Source organism: Peromyscus leucopus, chromosome 8b (assembly GCF_004664715.2).
Source record: "Peromyscus leucopus breed LL Stock chromosome 8b, UCI_PerLeu_2.1, whole genome shotgun sequence".
NCBI classification, from domain to species: Eukaryota; Metazoa; Chordata; class Mammalia; order Rodentia; family Cricetidae; genus Peromyscus; species Peromyscus leucopus.
The window spans coordinates 61,991,488-62,007,210 of record NC_051086.1 but is presented as its reverse complement, the minus strand read 5'-3'; the positions used below and the strand labels follow the sequence as shown (position 1 = coordinate 62,007,210).

At 40.4% G+C, this 15,723-nt stretch overlaps 1 protein-coding gene across 1 annotated transcript in view; it reads left to right on the top strand.

The window, feature by feature from the left end:
• Positions 1-15,723, top strand: part of Nlk (nemo like kinase) — a 134,303-nt gene that overhangs the window by 53,914 nt on the left and 64,666 nt on the right. The window lies entirely within an intron of this gene.

The following is a 15,723-nucleotide window of genomic DNA, read 5'->3' as shown; positions in this document are numbered from 1 at the left end:
TTTGGAAGTGTCTACATCCTTGTTCCTAGTATGTCAAGTTTTTTACCTTTAAAGTTTTGGTTATCATGATTAAGGCTAGAACACAGAAGGGACCAGACCTTGCAGAACTATTCCTGTAACTCATTGGGTATAGACTTAAGGCTTTTGTTGTTGTTGTTGTTTGTTGTTTTTTTAAGAAAAATTTCTTAAATATTTTTCAGTCCTTCAGTATTGCCTTAGATTTTTGAAGCATAGAAGTTATAATCAAAGGAGTATTGAAGGAGGTGAAATGTCTGCTATTTATATTTGGATTGAGAAAGATAAAAGAGCTTAATGTTGGGAACCTGACACTTGAGCATCAAAAAGGAAGCTTTTTATCAAGCCATTGATAAACCTGTCAGAAGTCCATTTGAGGAGCTGGAGAGATGACTCAGTGATAAGAGCATGGGCTGCTCATACAGAAGATCAGTGTCCGTTCATAGCACCCACCTGGCAGCTTACAGCTTTCTGTAACTGTAGTTCCCGGGGATCGGATACCCTCTTCTGGCCTCTACAGACACTGCACAATCATGGTGCGCAGACAAGACAGCAGTAACTCACAAAGTAAAAATAAATCTTTAAAAAAAAAAAAAAAGTCAATGTAGATCTTAAAGGCGCTACTTTAATTCCCCATTCTGACTTTTTCAGAGCAGCAGAGGAAAAGCCTGAGTGTGTCTGAGACATCTTAATTTTCCTCAGTAAAGAAAAGAAAAGCCTCAAGCTGGATGGTGGTGGCGCACACCTTTAATCCCAGCACTAGGGAGGGAGGCAGAGGCAGGTGGATTTCTGTGAGTTTCAGTTCTGATCCACAGAGTGAGATCCAGGACAGCCTGGGCTACACAGTGAAACCCTGTCTGGAAACTCACCACACCCCCACCCACCCACACACACACCCCAAAAAAGAAAGAAAGAAATGAGGCCTCTGACTGGGGAAGACGGCTCAGCAGGTGAAGGCACTTGCTACCAAGCCTGACGACCTGAGTTCAGTCCCCAGAACTCACATGGTGGAAAAAGAGAACCAACTCTTGCCAAGTTGTCCTCTGGCCTTCGATGTGTGCTGTGGCATGTGTGTGTATGCACTCACACACCCACAAATAAATATAATTTAAAATGTTGAAAAGAAAAGAAATGAGCCCTAATGAATCTACTTTTTCATACAGTGTGGTCAGGGAAATGGTTGACAAAATCTTTTACCAATTGGCCATGAAAACCATTTCTGTTACAAACTAGAAACACTGTCTTCCCTGAGCAGTTGCTTGTAGAGACACAGTGGCAAGATGAGCCTTCGCCTTGCCCCCATGCTCCTGTTAAACTGTGCCATGTTTAAACAAAACAGTGCACCCACCAAGTAACTTATTTTTACCGCATAACTCATGCACGTAAATGCCAAACAAATTCTTAGAGTAGAGGGTTTACTTTTTGATGATGGAAAAATTTAAATTAAGCCGGAGCGGTGGTGGTGGTGGTGGTGGTGGTGGTGGTGGTGGTGGTGGTGGTGGTGGTGGTGCCGCCGCCGCCTGCCTTTAATCCCAGCACTCCGGGAGGCAGAGCCAGAGCCAGAGCCAGGAGGATCTCTGTGAGTTCAAGGCCAGCCTGGGCTACCAAGTGAGTTCCAGGAAAGGCGCAAAGCTACACAGAGAAACCCTGTCTCGAAAAACCAAAAAAAAAAAAAAAAAAAAAAAAAAAGAAAAGAAAAAAATTTAAATTACACTACTATTTATAATTGACCACATTCCTAAATGCTTCTTTAATTTAAGAAAGTTTAATAAGTGAGTTTCATCTTTTTGCGTATGTGTATATACCTAACATGTTTTATTTATCAATGGTTAAATAACACCCAAGTCTTTATACTTACAAATTGACATGCTCATCATGTGAAATTGTTGCCTCTGTTTCCTTGACAGACTGAATTTCTATTTTTGTTTCAAATAGAATGTCACTTGGGTTTTTATTTATTTTCTTATTTGTTTATTGCCTTATTTATTTGTCTTATCTTCCCAGGTTGGCCTGGAATTTACTGTGTAGCCCAGGCTGACCTGAATCAACTAGAAGCAATCTTGCCTCAGCTTCCTGAGTGATGGAATTTCATGAGTAAGCCATGTTCTCTGCATTTGAGATCAAGCATGTTTTATTTGTTTTTCACCAAGATTCTATATAAGGACCCCGTCCCCACCCCTCAGCCATAGAGCAATTTTACAACTCCATTATGCTAGTTGACAAAATGTTTTGTTCTTGACATTTTGCACTTTCCAATTCTATAATTTTCAAAGACATTAACTGATTTCTAATAGACTAATTAGTCGTCCTCAGAACTAGAAATGACTGGTTCTAGCACTGTGACATTTTCCTTTCATAGATAAATTGCAGTTCAGATAACCCTAATTTAAAAGGTATACACACAGCTTGTTTCTACTCATATCTGTTTGAGGGCAAACTGTAAGTAACTTATGAAACAACTTAATTTGTAGGTCAGAGTGCTCTGGAAATCAAAGTTGTTCATTTGAATGTCACTTGAGTAAAGTCTTAAATCTTGTTGTTGTTGTTGTTGTTGTCGTCTTTGTTTGGTGTGGTTTTTCGAGACAGGGTTTCTCTGTGTAGCCCTGGCTGTTCTGGAACTCACTCTCTAGACCAGGCTGGCCTTGAACTCAGAGAGATCCACCTGCCTCTGCCTCCTGAGAGCTGGGATTAAAGGCTTGTACCACTACCACCTGGCTGGAAATTTTGTTTTTGTTTTTGGGATAGAGTCACACTATGTAGACTGAGCTTGTTGGAACTCACAGAGATCCATCTGCCTCTGCCTCCCGAGTGCAGCATCATTTGTCATAAGAAATAAGCAGAAATTATAGCTTTGTGTGTTCATGGTAGGCTAAAGGGGGCAAGAATTAAGAATTTTCTTCTAATAGTAATTACTTATAACTCCTTATAACTCCCTCAGATAGGAAATGAACTCAGCCTCTTCTGTGCTGGGATTACAGGTGCTGTTTGGTGTTTAAATTCACCAAGATTTAATCACGGCACAGTCCTTTCTTCTTTTTCTGTGAGGTCTGCTGTACACATTGACAAAAGTTTAGCATCTCCATTCCTCACAAGGACACACATATGTTAATGACGGATATCTTGTTATTTAAGCAAACGTCTTATTTGGGCATACAAGGATTTTTTCCACCTCAACTATTTATCACAACTAGAGAAAGCTTTTCAATGCCACTCTTGCATAAGTCTCATTTGATCTGATTGTTTCTGTAGTTAGAGTGCCTAGAAATAGAATTGCTAGGTCAGAAGTTCCAGTCATTTTTTTTTTTTAAGGATCTAGGTATACAGTACCAATTTATTCTCTAAAAATATTGTGCTAATTAACACCTTCCATCATTAGAATAAATTTTCCAAGCCTATGAGAAAATAGCTCATAGTTTCAATTTAATTCCTTTTATTAATACTGCAGAGAACTGTTTCTTTTGTTTCCTTACTTTGTCTTCTCTTAAAATTAACGTTTATTTACAATAGAATTTATCCATTTCAAGCATACAGTTAATTAATTTTGGTAACTATAAATGTGCAGTCATCACCATAATCAAGACATAGACTGAGGCTAGGAATATATTTCAGTTGGTAGAGTGATTGCCTAGCATACATGAAGCCTGGGATTTGAGCCCTAGCACTCTGTAAACTGATCAATGTGGTGCATGCCTATAATACAGCATGTAGGAGAAAGAGGCAGGGGGTTGAGAATTCAATGTTATTCTTGGCTGCATAGTAAGTTAAAGGCTAACCTGAGCTACAGGAGATCCTGTCCAAAAAAAAGGAAGGACCTGGGAGATGGCTCATTTGGTAAAGTGCTTGCTACAATTAACACGATCTGAATTTTGGTCCTCAGATTTCATGTAAAGCCATGTACAGTAATGCACACCTGCAGTTCCCACACTCCTGCAGTGAGATGGGAAACAAAGATGAGAATCCCTTAACACTCCCTAGCCAACTAGCTTAGTGTTTACAGCTGCAAACAAGGTACCCTGTTTCAAATTAGATGGAATGTGAAGTCTTCAGCAAAGAATGTCCTCCAGCTTTCCACATGGTACACAAGCACCTACAATCATGTGGAAATGCACGTACATGGGTATATACATGAACAAAAGACAGCTGTGTATATTACTGAGTTATAGTCTACAATATAGTTATGCTAAAATTTGTCAACTGGTTACTTGATGAGTCTGGATTGTGCTGAATTTTTGGCTTTCTTTTTGGACACAGATCTTTAAGCTTAATAGCTGTTGGGTGACTCCCTAGGAATAGCAATGCTAGATCACGTGAATATATGTATTTAACTCTGTACAATACTGCCATACTGCTTTCCAAAGTGTCTATACACTTGACATTCCCACCAGCAATGGATGAAAAATCAAAATGCCCCACATCCTTATTGCCACTTGCTTTTCAGTCTTTTATTTCCCCCTCCATAAACTCAAGACTTGGGAACAGGGAAACATGAATACACTCAGAAATGTAGTATTAGTAGAAGTAAACATGGCAGTAGTTTTTTTAACTGTCACCAATCCTGTGCATGTTTAGTGGCATTTTGCTGTGTTTTAATTTCCATTTGTCTGGCTAGTCCTGTTGGATTTTGTTTGTTTCCTTGTTTATTGACTATCTGCAAATGTGTACAAAATTTTTGCCCATTTTGAATTAAATTGTTAGTAATTCTGGATAAAGTCCTTGTTAGATATGATAGTTAGATAGTTAAAATACTGTCATTTAGAAGCTTGCCATTTCATTTTTTTTTAACAGTGTCTTTGGATGAGCAGATTTTTAATCTTAAAAACTCAACTTTATCATGTATTGTGTACACACACACAAATTTCTCTCTCTCTCTCTCTCTCTCTCTCTCTCTCTCTCTCTCTCTCTCACACACACACACACACACACACACACACACACACACTTACTCACTCACTCACTCACTCACTAGCTTCTTTGGGTCCTGGTGAGAAACTTTGTTAGCCTGAAGACACAAAATCTTTTCTGTGCATTTTTGTTTTCCTCTTCCTTATGAAAATTGAATGGTTGCAGTTTTTACACTCATAACATTTAGATTTGTGGTCAACTTTTAATTGTTTTCTGTGTAGTGTAAAGCAGGAGGCTCAGACCTTTTTCTTTCTCTGGTCATCCCGTTAGTCTGACTTCACTAGTTGGACAGTAAGGTGAAGGTAATTTAGTCTAGATATCGGTTCTGAGGAGGTTAACTGTTTAACTAATTTTGTTTCTCTTGAGACAAGAACCTGATATATGCCAGCCTGGCCTCACACTCACTAGGCAAGGACTCTGCCCATTGAGCACATCCCCAGCCCCTCTGTCATTCTGAGCAGTGTAAACTCTGTATCTTCACTGAACTTAAGTATACCTGTTTTTCATACTTTTTATTATAAATGGAATTTGGTTTTTTTAACTAATTGTTCACAGCTAGTTTGTAGAGACGCAGTTATAATTTATAGATTGATAGATTGGTATATTTTATTAATTCACCAGCTTTTTTAAATATGTCTCTCAGGATTTCTTATGTGTATTATCATGCATATCATCTGTCAGTGAGGACCATTTAACTTTTCCCCGACTGTGTGCCTTTTATTTAGCTACTTATTTTGATCCTTTCACATTGGATAGATATCCCAGTATACATGTATGTATACATGTAACTGCTAGGTCTTGCTCATTAGCTATCTTTTTATGTATATAAAATGGCATTATTTCTTCCAAAAACTTTCTCTTGAAATCTATTTCATCTAATTTTAACATAAGCATTCTTGTCTCAGGCTTGTTTTTTACTTTTTTTTTTTTTCCATTTAGCTTTTACCTGACTATGTTTAAATTGTCTCTTTTGACAGTGTGTAGGTGGGCATTATTTATGTTGAAAAGATTCAACAGTCTTTGTCTTTTTGTTTGTTTGTTTCCAGCAGGGTCTTGGTATGTACTAGACTTTCTGCCCTTCTGCCTCTGCCTCCTGAGTGCTGGGATTACAGATGTGTGCTTACATGCCCAGCTAGTCTACCCTCTGCCTCTTGCCCTTTTCTTTTTTTAATTGGAGGTTCCAGGTTATGAATCTTTAAGGTAATTAGTGATATACTGAAGTTTTGTTTTCTGTTGTCTACATTTTTTAAATTTTCCTCACTTCCTGTCCTCTTTTTTTTTTTTTTTTTTTTTTTGGTTTTTCGAGACAGGGTTTCTCTGTGTAGCTTTGCGCCTTTCCTGGAACTCTCTTGGTAGCCCAGACTGGCCTCGAACTCACAGAGATCCTGGCTCTGCCTCCCGAGTGCTGGGATTAAAGGCGTGCGCCACCACCGGCCCGGCCCTCTTCACTTTTTAATAACTTGAACTATATTTTTTTTTATCAAAATATAAGTGGGTTGAATTACTTTTTAATCATCTCTAGAAGTCTGCTATTAATAGTTACTTTGCTCAGGGGCTGGAGAGATGGCTCAGCAGTTAAGAGTGTGGGTATTGCTCTTGTCCCAGCTAGACATCTTACACCAAAACCTCCCGAAGACACAGCCTACTTATGACATTGAACATGAAGAAATTGAGCTGATGCCCAACTAAAGCTTCACCTTTACTGACTAGTGTTCATGATGCTGGAAGGCATTTTCCACATGACCAGAGCAGAAAAGTAGTCATAGATACCCACAACAAATCCTGCCGCCTGTGATAGTGATGTGCCTGCAAATTATACTGGTGCAACAGTGGTACAGAACTGTTCTGGGAGTAACCAACCACTTTTTAAAAATGGAATTAAGCCCACTTCATGAAGTGAAACCCATACCTTACACTGCTGAAGTGGCTTCAATGAGATAATCATGGGCCTTCAGGGAAAACCTACTTCTACTATTCTGTAAAAGGAATACAGTAATAAAATTGTTCCTAATGACACTGTGGGTGTACCCATAGATAAGTGCATCCATCACTCAATCCTCATCAGAGAAGCTGCTTCTTGTAGTCTATGGAAATTAACACAGAGACCCCCAACTGGATGATAGTGTGCAAAGTACACCATGAATGATAGTCTTCAGCAACAGGGCCTTAACCAGGAGCCTTGGCAATGGCATGTAGTGTTTGGGGCTGGGGGCCTATGGGACCTCTTTGGCCACAACTCAACAAGATATAATCCATTTCTGGCACTGGAGGTTTTACTTGGTTGGCATAAGATGTCTAGTTGGGGCATTTTTTTTTTCTCATTATATGATGACTGTTTAAATTCCTTTCATATATGTATATATTTTATAAAGCTTCTGTGGTAGTAGATTTTCATATGGCTTTTCTGAAAAATCCATAATCCTCCCTTTACCCTGTCTTAGTTAGGGTTTCTATTGTTGTGACGAGACATCATGACCATGGCAACTCTTATAAAGGAAAACATTTAATTGAGGTGGCAGCTTGCATTTTCAGAGGTTTAGTCCATTATCATCATGGTAGGGAGCATGACAGCATGCAGGCAGACATGGTGCTAGAGAAGGAGCTGCTACATGTTGATATGCAGGCAACAGAAAGTAGACTATCCTCACTGGGCATGGCTTAAGCATATATGAGCCCTCAAAGCCTGCCTCCACAATGACACTTCCTGACACAGTGACACAGTGATAACTTTCTCAAACAAAACCACACCTACTCCAACCAAGCCATACTTTCTAATAGTGCCACTCCCTTTGGGGGCCATTTTCTTTCAAACCATCATATTCCACTCCTTGGCTCCAAAAGGCTTGTAGCCATATTATAATGCAAAAATGCATTTAGTCCAACCTCAAGGCCGAAAACCTGCTGGGCCAACTCCAGACTCTATATCCCCATGTCTGATGTCAAAAACACTCTTCAGATCTCCAATTTGACTGCATCACACTTCTTTCTCTTGGGATGGTTCCACTCTCTGTTAGCAGCTCTCCTCAGTAGGTATCCCACACCCCTGCCAGTCTCCAACATCTTGGAGTCTCCAAGGCAATCCAGGCTTCAACTTCACAGCTTCATGCAATGGCCTCTTTAGGCCTCATTTAGGGACATCCCTGACACATGCCTGGCCTCAGCAGTTTTCCTGAGTCATGGAGGCAAATTCTGTAACCCCTTTCTTCTATCTTTAACTCTAAAGCCAGAAGAACCACATGAGTGAGTTGCCAAGTTATTCTGCTTTCTGGGCTGGAAGATGACATCCTCGTTCAATTAAATCTTCACCACTTTCTGTTTTCCTTCACTGCCTAAGCCTGGCTGTCCTGGAACTTGCCCTGTAGACGAGGCTGGCCTCAAACTCAGAAAGCTGCTTGCCTCTGCCTTCCCAGTGCTGGGATTAAAAGCCAGTACCAGCACACCCTGCTCTAAACTTTCTTTAATTCCTTTTCACAAGTTGGAAATTTAGCTAGGTGAGAATCTTACCCTGAGGTCACCACTCTCTTTATTCCATTTCTTAATCCATTTATCTCCATGAACACAGGATTTTCTCAATCTGTACGTTTGTATTTTTATTTGCTCAGCTTGTTCCTTTTCATTATAAATCTTCATTAGAGTTACCACTAATAACCACACAACAGAGTCTTTACTAGGCTGTTTTGAGATTTCCTCTGCCAGTGGAATTAATTCAAAACTCTTCACTTTAGCTTCAGACAAACTTTTCAGACAAGGGTAAAAAGCAGCCACATTCTTCACCAAAATATCACAAGAAAAATCTCTAGGCCACATACTAATATTCTTCTCTGAAGCCTCTTGAGCCAGCCCCCCACAACTCAAACCATCCTCAGCACCACTGTCTTCCATGCTCCTACTAGTAAGGCCCATTAAGCAGCACTTAAAGCATTTTACTAGTTTCTGAACCCAAAGTACCAAAGTCCAAATTCCTCCAAACAAAAACATGGTCAGGCCTATCACAGCAATCCCCCAATCCCTGTCCACATCCCCATCTCCCATCTTCCTCTCCAGTTAATCCTTCTAGTTTCCCCTTGACTCTACAGTCTATGTTCTTCTTTTTCCATTTCCTCATGGAACCCTTCCTTCCCCTGTCCCCTGCTTGATATGTAACATTGGCTATGTAGATTGTAGCACACATGTAACATCCATATATAAGAAAAAGTATGCAAAATTTGTCATTTTGTGTCTTAGGTCTCACTTGGAGATGATTGTTTACCTGAAGATTTCATAATTTCATTTTTCTTTTTCTTTTCTTTTTCTTTTTTTTTCAAGACAGGGTTTCTGTGTGTAACAGTCCTAGCTGTTCTGAACTTGCTTTGTAGACCAGGCTGGCCTCGAACTCACAGAGATCCGCCTGCCTCTGCCTCCCAAGTGCTGGGACTAAAGGTGTGCACCAACACCGTCCGGCTCATTTTTCTTAACAGCTTAGTAATATTTCATTATGTAAATAGACCACAGTTTCATTATTCATCAATTGGTGGGTGTCTAGGCTATTTCCAATTTATGGATATTATGAATTGAGCAGCAATGAACATAGATGAACAAGTATATCTGTAGTAAGATGTAGAGTCCTTTAGGTATTGTCAGGTTTTTGTTATTTGTTTTGTTTTGTTTTATTTTGAAGACAGCATTTCTCTGTGAAACAGTCCTAGCTGTCCTGGAACTCACTCTGTAGACTGGGCTTGCCTCTAACTCACCGAGATCTGCCTGCCTTTGCTTCCTGAGTGCTGGAATTAAAGTCCTGTGCCACCACTGCCCAGCGGTCAATTTTTTCTTATCTGTGGATTTTGTATATGCGCTCACACCTGTGCATTGGGCTGGAGCCTGTCATAGTTACTTTTCTATTGTCATGACAAAACACCATGACCAAGGCAGCTTTTAAAAGAAAACATTTAATCTGGGGCTCACCCTTAGAGTCCATGACCATCATTGATGTCTGGGAGCATGGCAGCAGGGAGGCAGGCATGGGGCTGGAGCAGTGGCTGAGAGCTTACATTTGATCTACAAGCACAAGACAGAGAGAGCTAACTGGGACTTCAAAGCCCACCCTTGGTGACACACCTCCTTCAATATTGCCACACCTCCTAATCCTTCCTAAACAGTTCCATCAACTGGGGACCAAGTATTCAAACATGAGCCAATGGAGGCCATTCTCAATCAAACCATCACATTCCTCTTCTTGGCCCCTCACAGGCTTGTGGCCATATCATAATGCAAACTGCATTTAATCTAACTTTAAAAATCCCATAGTCTTTCACAGTCTTAACACAATTTAAAAGCACAGAGTACAAATTCTCTTCTGACACTCAAGGCAGTTACTGCTGTCTGGCCTCTGTTGTTTCTGGTTACTTATTAATATCTCCTTGTTATTTCAGGTATTCCTTTTTCACCTTGATCTGTTTGACAGTGAAGTGTCTGTGTGTAGATCTCTTTGTGTTTACCTTATTTGGTTTTATTTTTATATTTATTTTTAAATTTCTGTTTTTTATGAATGAGTGTTTTGCGTGCATGTATGTCTGTGCACCACATGCGTGCCTAGTGCCTCTGGAGGCTAGAAAAGGGATCAGATCCCTTGGAACTGGAGTTACAGATAGTTGTGAGCCCCCATGTGGATACTGGGAATCAAACCTGGGTCCTCTGGAAGAGCAGCCAGGGCACCTAACTGATGAGCCACTACTTTCTTTTGGTCTGAGTGTGGGCTTAGCACTTTCCTCCTTTTCCTCACACTCAGGAAGCTCGGAGTCAGCCTGACATGTGGAGAGTTTGGGCCTTCTCGGTATCCTTTGAGCATGTGCTCAGCCTCCAGTCCTCCAGGGATGTGGAGATTAGAAAGCAGGATGTCTTTGTTGATTTCCTGGTTTGTGTTCATCTGGGGCCCAGCCTCCTGGGCCTGGCAGGAATGTTCACCTTCTCTACCCTCCTTCAGCGGCACTTGATGCCTTAGCACACAGGTCCACTGGCTGTTGATTTCCACTCTTCACTTTCGGCGCATTCGTTGCCTTAGGGTAGAGATGCGGGTTTTCGCTGTTGCCCTGCTCAGGCAGCAGCACACTGGCTTCTGTGAAGGTGGGGAGGGGGGCTCCAGAGCAGCCCCACACAGCAGTGCTAGTGACCTCCACGTTCTTACTCACATTTCAGTCATTTTTCATAAAGACCTGTGAATTTGTCACTTGATGCTGGCCATTTTCTAGAGTCCTGCACCATTGTTTTCCATGTGTCTGGCTTTCGGCTTGTTCTCAGCAGAGGATTTGCTGACCTCTTCAGTTTGCCACAGCTGGAGGTCTTGCTTCTTGTCTTTACAGTATTTTTTTGTTTTGTTATTTTTAACAGGATAACTAATTAAAAACCTGAAGCACATCTATATTGAAGCTGCTTCAGCATTTTGCTTCACAATGGAAGAAGTTGGAAGATTGTGATTAGATCAGGGGTGGGACTGTAGTCTTAAATTCTGCTGACAGCTCTCTCCTGTGGAATGCTTTTTAATAGCATGTTCTTGTGTAATGATGAAGAAATGTTTATTTTTTTAAGCAAGCAAATTCCTTTGAAATTCAACCAAAACTCAGAAAAGATACAGCCTAATCCTCTCTGCAGAATGAACCTTCAGCATAGTAAGAAAAATGTCAAATCCATTGGGCTAATGTAGATATGTGTATGTGAGAAAAATAATGGATCATCTTTTTAAAAGAAATTACTGTGCATATTTCAAGCTGAAATGCTTTGGGGGGGGGCTAGGAAATTTAGTTTGTTTCAAAAGCTTTTTGGCAAGGTGTGGTGGTGCATGCAGCACCTCAGAGGCAGAGGCAGAGGCATCTCTGTGAGTTCAAGGCTAACCTGATCTACATAGTGAGTTCCAGGACAGCCACGATGACATCCTCAAAAAAGGATGAGGGTTGGATTAGAGAGGTGGCTCAGCAAGTAAGAGGCCCTGTTGCAGGGCGCTCAGGTTTGGTTCTGAGTACCCACTTGGAAACTTAAAACACCCAAGACTCTAAGGGACCTGCTGGTTGGCACTCTCTGCTGGCCTCTGGGCACCAGGCATGCACATAGTGTGTATGCATACATGCAGGAAAAACATTCATACGCATAAAATAAAAATAAGTAAATCTTTTCTAAAAATTTAAAACTAAGCCAGGCATGGTAGCACACACCTCTAATCCCAGCACTATCCAGGCAGAGGCTGGGGATCTCTGAGTCCATTACCAGCCTAGTAAGTACAGCTAGCTCTCTGTAACCACCACACTGGTGGGAATGAGGCTTTTCCAGCACCAAAATGTCCCCTGGAGCATTAGTAGAATTAGAAGGACTTGATTTTGTTTACCCAAGTTGAAGTGTTTTCACTATAAATTATTTGATCTGAGTGGCTAAAAGCCTGTATCAGAAAGATAAACTTTAAGAGTGCTGCATAAAAAAAGGTTCTACACATAAAAATGAATGAGGAGCATAACAGTTTCTTGGAGATTCTCACCAACCAGCTCAGTCATATTTAAACAACAGTTTTTACATTTTTTTCTGGTTTAACAGTGTCATAAGTGGCATTTTGATGCTCAAGAAAGTATCTCCAGGGATAAATTTCAGCTTTGTTCCTTCTAGCCTTTGCATTTGTCCATAACTAAAGCAGCTATATGGCACTGTCCAGGTTCCCTGGATTAAGAAAGCTTTCTTTCAGAGTGACCACAGCAGATCTCCAAAGCTCTCTGCTTTGTGGCTGTACTTTTTTTTGACAATCTCTGACTCTGAACTATGGTCGGTGGGCTCTTCTGACTTTAAAAAACACCTGATCTTGTGTCCTAAGTGCAAAGAAGGATTGATAGAATTTGGACAGATGCAAAGAATGATTCTTTCTCAACCTTTTTAATTTTTATCATGGTGCTTGAAAAATCAAGTATTGGGTTTGTGATGTAGTTATGTTGATAGAGTGCTTGCTTAGTTTGCATAAGGCCATGAGTTCAATTCCTCAGCTCCACAGAAACAGGGCATGATGATACATGCCTATAATCAGAAGATATAGAGGAAAGAGGATCAGAAATTCTAGGTCATCCTCAACTACTTAGCAAGTTCAAGGCTAAGCCTGGGATATGCAAGACCATTGAAGGAAGGGTGGAGGGAGAGGAAGAAGAAATTAATGAATAAATGAGTCAAATACTAATTTAAAACTTAGGAGGTTCCACACACCAATACAACGGGAATGCTTCTAGGAGGTCAACCATGTGAATAGGCCAGTGCACTATTTCGGGCATCTAGTATTTAGCGGGGAAAATGACTGACCGCTCAGTGAATTATAGTTCTAAAAATGGCTCCTTTTTCCCAAAATAAAGAAAGGCACCCTAAGTGTTATCTGTAGCTGTGGAGACTCATTAACAGGTTCAACTGGAATAGCCAGGACATTGCCATGCAGAAAAACTAAGTACAGCAAGCCTTTGAATAATATAGCAAATAAAGGAATTCCTACATTGTTCTTCCAAGGTCGTCTGTTTGTACAGAAGTGAAGTATCTGCTGCCTCAAGTTAAATGAACAAACTCAACATGGTGTGAATTCCTGCTCTGCCGTTCACTTTCATCAGTTACATTGTTACCAGCCACAGGCTTGACAGGATTTTTTATGAATAAGAGTAAATGCTGCTTTGTGATTTTTACCTTAAAACTGTTACACGAGACACATAGTAGCTTTGAGCCTAAGTGTTTACAGTGTGGGTTCACCTGAGAATAGCTTTACTTACCACAACGGGGTGACCAGTAGAATAGGTCAGGCCAGGAAGAACATTATGAAACCCTTGCTATTCACTTTTAAACTGGTATTTATTGGACTGGGTTGCTAAAGATACTAAAATAATCAAAGCAACCATCATGATAACAGTTGATTTAGGTAAAAATCGTCATTGGATGCTGACAAGTGTGATGAGGACTAGATTTACCTGGAGACATCTCAATGCATTGACTAGCGTTAGTAGCAGTAGTGACACCATGCGCCTCCTAATAGGATGCCCTCCAAAGGCACTTCCTTGTCAGCAGTGCATAACCTGACTCTTAATGGGAAAACACCGGAGGAAAACAAATTGAGGGACAATCTATGAAGTGACTGACCTGTATTCTTCAAAAAATGGTAGCAGTAGAAAGGCATAAGTTCTACCTAAAGGAACCGGAACAGACTCAAATACAAGTTTGATCCAAAATTTTCCTTCCTTTTTATTTTATTACCGCTTTAATCTTGTACTAGATATAGAAGTACTATGTTGAAAAGGGAAAAATAGCTTTCAGTTAATAGTCTGACTGTAACTTACATTTGGTTTCTCCTATTTTACTCTCTGACTTTATAAGGATTTTAAATGGTGATATAGATTTTGCTTTTTATTTCCTGTGCAACAATCTATAATAGCAATCATTGGATTAATTTAGCTACATTTCAAGCTGTTGGAAACCCAGACTAGAGATGTAGCTTAGAGGGAGAGCTCCTGCCTGGCATGCACAGAGCCTTGGATTTGAGCTCCAGGACTGAAAGACAAGAGCAGGTTTTGTGTGCATCCTTGGGCTTAGGGAGCTGAGGTGGGAGGATCACTGCCAGCCTAGCCTACATCATGAGACCCTATTTTTAAAAAAAGTAAATTAAAATGTGACTGCTTGTTTTTCCAAATTTTCAGTCAGTAGGACTAAGATCAGTGTTCTTGTTTACAAATATGAGCATGCATCCCTTAAGACTCATGAACACTGAATAGGGCCATTAAGATGAAGGAGTTCAGTGTGAATTTTAGACAGACAGGTAGATAATGGGGATGCTTCATTTTCAGGAAGGCAGAATTTGATGGTCATCTGATTTTTGTGCAAACAGGATAAGGAAATTGAGTGATTGTAGTTAATTGAATGAGTAATTAATCAGATAACCGTACCCAAGATTATGATTGGCTGTCAGTCCCATAAATGATTTCTGGTACTGTATTTAGCTGCTGAGAGCAAATCTGCAATCCTGTTCTAAGATTTAATTAGTAACTTGGATAAAGGCCCTTGATGACACATGGGTCTCAGTTTTAAATGACCTGAGCCTAGGAAGAGGTACCTAAAGCACAGGGTGATGAGAGCAAGAACTGAAAGTGACCAGCAGGGTGGACAAGGGACAGAAAGAAGCAGCATTTTCTGAGACATCAGTTGCCAAACAGCCAATGAATGAACTGTTTCAAACATGAGACATTCAGTGCAGGGACATGGTTCTCCAGGTGGTTAGAAGGCTGTGGGGTGAAGGGGATGCTGAGCTGTTAGAGAGGCTGTAACCATAAGGACAACTCATGCAACAAGAGTGTGGAAGCACAGAGGGTCACCATTCAGGACCCCCAAGCTATCACTCAGACTTCTGAGGAGGGGAGGGACATCACTGTAGTAATTACAGATGTGCATCTGTATGAGAAGTTGTATTTGAATATCCTTTTGATTTTGAAAATGGTTCTGAAAATAGAATACAGTAAGATTTTATTTGATCATGCTATCCTGTGCTGTTGCTTTGCTCAGTCTTCAGAACAGCTTTACCACTAATATTCTTACCTCAGATGGATGAAGTGATGTAGAGTCTTCATAGAAATGTAAATGAGAGGGAGTAGGGAGAGGGAGAGAGAATATATGAGCTCTTTGAGACAGGTTCTTTCTCAAACTCTCCATCCTCCTGCCTCAACCTCATATTAAATTCTGGAATTACAAACCAGTGTCACTATATTGGCTTCAGATAAGGTTTCCTTTAAAAACACAACAGATGAGTTGGGTGGTTAGAAGACATTCTCTTTGTATGTATCC